This window comes from Mus pahari, chromosome 6 (assembly GCF_900095145.1).
Source record: "Mus pahari chromosome 6, PAHARI_EIJ_v1.1, whole genome shotgun sequence".
Lineage (NCBI taxonomy): Eukaryota > Metazoa > Chordata > Mammalia > Rodentia > Muridae > Mus > Mus pahari.
The window spans coordinates 27,034,714-27,039,322 of NC_034595.1; positions in this window are offsets into that span (position 1 = coordinate 27,034,714).

A 4,609-nucleotide genomic window follows, 5' to 3' on the forward strand; every position below is an offset into this window, starting at 1 on the left:
AGAGGCAGGCAGATTTCTGAGTTTGAGGCCAGCCTGGTCTACAAAGTGAGTTCCAGGACAGCCAAGGCTACACAGAGAAACCCTGTCTCGAAAAAACAACAACAAAAAAATTATGGATTAAATAATTTTAGGAGGCAGAGGCAGGCATACCCTTGAATTCCTAGACAGTCTGGTACTCATAACGAGTTTCAAGTCAGTTACAGCTTCACAGGTTTACCCTGACTCAAAAGCAAACAAATACAAAGTTTGTGCAAAACACCAAAGGGAACAAACAACAAAAACTTAGTCAAAGAGAGAGAATGGGAACACACACACTCTCACACACACTCACACATACACTCTCACACACGCACTCTCTCTCACACACACTCTCTCTCACACACACTCACACATACACTCTCACATACACACACTCACACATACACTCCCTCACACACATTCACACACACACACATGGACTCACACATACTCACACACACTCGCACACACACACTCACACACAGAGAGACACAGATGTACACACACTCACACACATACACACACTCACACACTCACACACAGAGAGACACAGATATACACATACTCACACATACACACTCATACACTCACACACTCACACACTCACACACACTCACACACACACAGTTCCCCATAAGCTAGTGTGAGGAAACAGTTTCTGCTCTGATGCTCATTGGCATCTCCTTTCTCCTTTCCCTCTTTTCCTTTTCTTTTCTCCTTTCCTTTCTCGCCTCTCTTTTCTCCTCTCTTCTTCCTCTTCCTCACTGTTCTCTCCTTTTTCCTTGCTCTTCTTTTTTCCCTTCCCTTCCCCTCTTTTTTCCTTGAAAAAAAAAAAATCATTGTTATCTCAGTGCTAGAGCTGGAACCTCGGCCCCTGCAAAGGCATGCTCTGAACTCTATTTGGTTCTGGGATGCAGAAAGTTTACAAACAGATGTGCTCATGCCACCAAGTGGTTTTGCTGGAAATATCAGGCATAGAACAGCTATGTGGACACCACAATGTGCTCTCAATCGGACATGACAAGGATAAAAATGGGAATACCAGTGGGGCCACATGGTGCAGTATCCAAATATGCATCGTCAGGTGATAAGCAGTGAAACTGGACACTTCAGACATACAAATAGACATTTCCGTGCTACCAGGTGGCATTTCCAGGAGACAGCTTGTCTGCAACCAGGTGTGCCCAGGCTACACTATGGCAGTGTTAGGACACAGAGGTGTGCATGCAGGCAAACTGAAGCCATCATATGGCCATGTTGGGATTTGTAGGCATGTGAAGAGGTATGGCTAAGGCTGCTACTTGTTCCAGGTTGCTGGGACACAGCAGTTGTACAAACAGGTGAGCTTGGGTCACCTTGGGACATGACAAGCATAGGAATAGTCAAGTCAGTCCTGTAACTTGTCGGCATTAGGACATGGCACAGTGGTGAACAGGCTTACCCACATTGCCTCATGGCAAAGTTGGGACACAACTCACATACTAAGAAGTAGCCTATGCTGTCATGGGGTGATACCAGGACACAGCCGGCAAGCAAACAAGCATTCATTCCAGGTGCCCACATGTTGGTACTGGAACATTCAAACAGGCAAGCCCAGACACCATATTCCGGTACTTGTATACAACAAGCATGCAAACAGGCTCGCCCAGACTGCCTTGTGGCTACTTCAAGACTTGGCAGGTGTATTAAGAGGCATGCTTAAGCCACCACATGGGAAATCTGAGGCATTTCATGGCTGCTAACAGGTGTAACCTCACTACTATGTGTTGGCTCTGGAATATGACAAGTGGGTAAACATACATCTCCAGACAGCCACATCGTGGCACTGGGATCTGTCAAGTGTGTAAACAGGCTTACCCTTACTAATATGTTGCAGCACTTGGACTTGGCAAGCATGTGAAAAGTCTTGCCCAGGTCACCACACAGCAGCAATGGGACATAGTAGCATGCTACCTGCAGTGCCACAGTGTAGCACTGGGACATAGCACACCTGCAAGCAATTACTTGGTACAGTTCCAAACAGGCATGCTCAGAGCAACATATGGCATTGCTGAAATATGGTAGACATGTAAGAGATGAGTCTTTGCCATCACATGTCTGGCACATGCCTTGTGAGTGACCATGCAAGCCCTTGCCACCAAAAGAGGTGCTGGTATACACCATACATAAACATGTGAATCAGGGCTGCCATGTGTCAGCCCTGGGACATAGCAGGTGTGCAAATAAATAAACATAGGCTACCACATGAATGTTAGCATTCTGTCTAAACTCCATCCAAGAATTACCTGGCAACAGCCAGGTATGCTCCTCCCCACAGTTACCTGGCAACAGCCAGGTAGGCCTAGCCCACTATAAAAGGGGCTGCTTGCCCCTCCCCTCTCTCTTGCTTCTCTTGCCTCTCTCTCTTGCCTCTTGCCCTCTTGCTCCCCCCTCTCCCCATTCCTTTCCCCCCCCCTCCACATGGTCATGGCCAGTCTCTACTTCTCTACTCTCTCCCTCTCTCTGTCTTTCTCTGCCTCTACTATCCTCTTAACTCTCCTCCCCATACCTTGAATAAACTCTATTCTATACTATACTGTCATGAGGCTGATCCCTCAGGGTGAAGGGATGCCTTGTCATGGGCCCACTGAGACATCCCATTGCCCCCATACCTCACCACTCCCTTATAGAACATATTCTAATACCTCTTCATCTTTTTATAAACACATCAATGACAACACTAGGCCTCTCCAGGCATGCAAAAGCGAGTGGCCACATTGCCATGTGTTGTTGCCAGGATACAGCATACATGCAAGCATCCATGACCAAAAGGTTACATGACAGTATTGGGACTTGGCAGGTCTTTGAAGAGTCAAGAAGACGCTACCATATTACTCGTATGTGAATAAGAATGCTGAAGTCAGTCGGGCATGGTGGCGCATGCCTTTAATTCCAGCACTTGGGAGGCAGAGGCAGGCAGACTTCTGAGTTCAAGGCCAGCCTGGTCTACAAAGTGGGTTCCAGGACAGCCAGAGCTATACAGAGAAACCCTGTCTCAAAAAGAAAAAGAATGCTGAAGTCACCATGTGATGGCACCGAGACAGGTCAGCTGTGCAAACAGGTATGTTCAGACTACGACATGACAGTGCTGGCACATGGTAGGCATACAAACAGGCATGCCAGCACCACCATGTGGCTCTGCTGGCAAATGGCATGGGTGGGAACAAGTGTGCCTATGGCATCATGGGGTGGTACTGGGGCACAACAAACCTGTAAAGAGGCTGTCCATGTGCTCGTATGCCTGTAGCAATCAGTCATGGCACAGTTGTGAAAAGGCACTCCCTGGCTGCCACGTGGCAGTGCTGGTACACAGCAGGTACACAAACAGGCATGCTTGTGCTGCCTTCATGCCAGTACTGGGTACAGTATATGTGCGAGTATGTGGGCCCAAGGTGCCACATGACGGTCCTGGACTATGGCAGACATACAAGCATGTGTTCCTACACTGCCTGGTCTTGGTGCTGGAGCACATCAGGTATGTGAATAGGTGTGTTTAAGGTACCATGTGATAACAATAGGAGAGGGGAAATCGTATGAGCAGGCTGGCCCGTACTCCCACAAAGCAACCTTGAAACATGGCAGGAATGCGCACTAGCATTATCAGGCCTACACTTGGTGACCCTGGGGCATAGAACAGTTGTAAGTAGGTGGGTCTAGGCCACGACATGGCAGTGCCATGTCCCAGGACTGCCACATAGAAGGCATGGTATACATGCAAATAGGTGTGCTTTCAAGATTCTGTGCTTTGGGCCGGGCGTGGTGGCGCATGCCTTTAATCCCAGCACTTGGGAGGCAGAGACAGGTGGATTTCTGAGTTCGAGGCCAGCCTGGTCTACAGAGTGAGTTCCAGNAAAAAACCAAAAAAAAAAAAAAAAAAAAAAAAAAAGATTCTGTGCTTTGCATAGGTGCAAACAGGCACGCTCATACAGATACAATATGGCACTGAGACATGGCCTGTTATGAACAGGCTTACTCAGGCCACCACATGTCAGTGCTGAGACTGGTGAGGTGAGGTGACTCCAAACTGCCGGGTAGAACTGTAGGGCACAGTAGGCACACAAAAAGGCAAGCCTGTATACCAAGTGGGCTCTGGGACACAGCACGAATACAGAACAGTGTGCCCAGGCCACCATCTGGTGGCACTGAGACAGAACATGCCCAGGCATGTAGATAGGCATGCCCAGGCATGCCACTTGATGGTGCTGGGACTCAGCAAGCAAAAGTGAGCCCATGCCACCACTTGGTGGCGCTGAGACATGGCTTGTGTGGAAACAGGTGAACACATAATGCTGTGTGGTGGTGCTGGAACATGGCAGTTAGATGTTCCTGCAATGACTTATGGTAGTGCTAAGGCATGGCAAGCATATCAATTGTGGGCTAGGCACAGTACTAGGACATGGCAGGCATGCAACAAACATGTATACACCACCACATTGTGATGTAGGACGGAGGCGACACACAAACAGACATGTACAACCACTATGTGGTAATGGTGGGAAATGGGTTGTGTGAGAATAGGTGAGCCAGCACAGACACATTGTGGCTCTCAAAC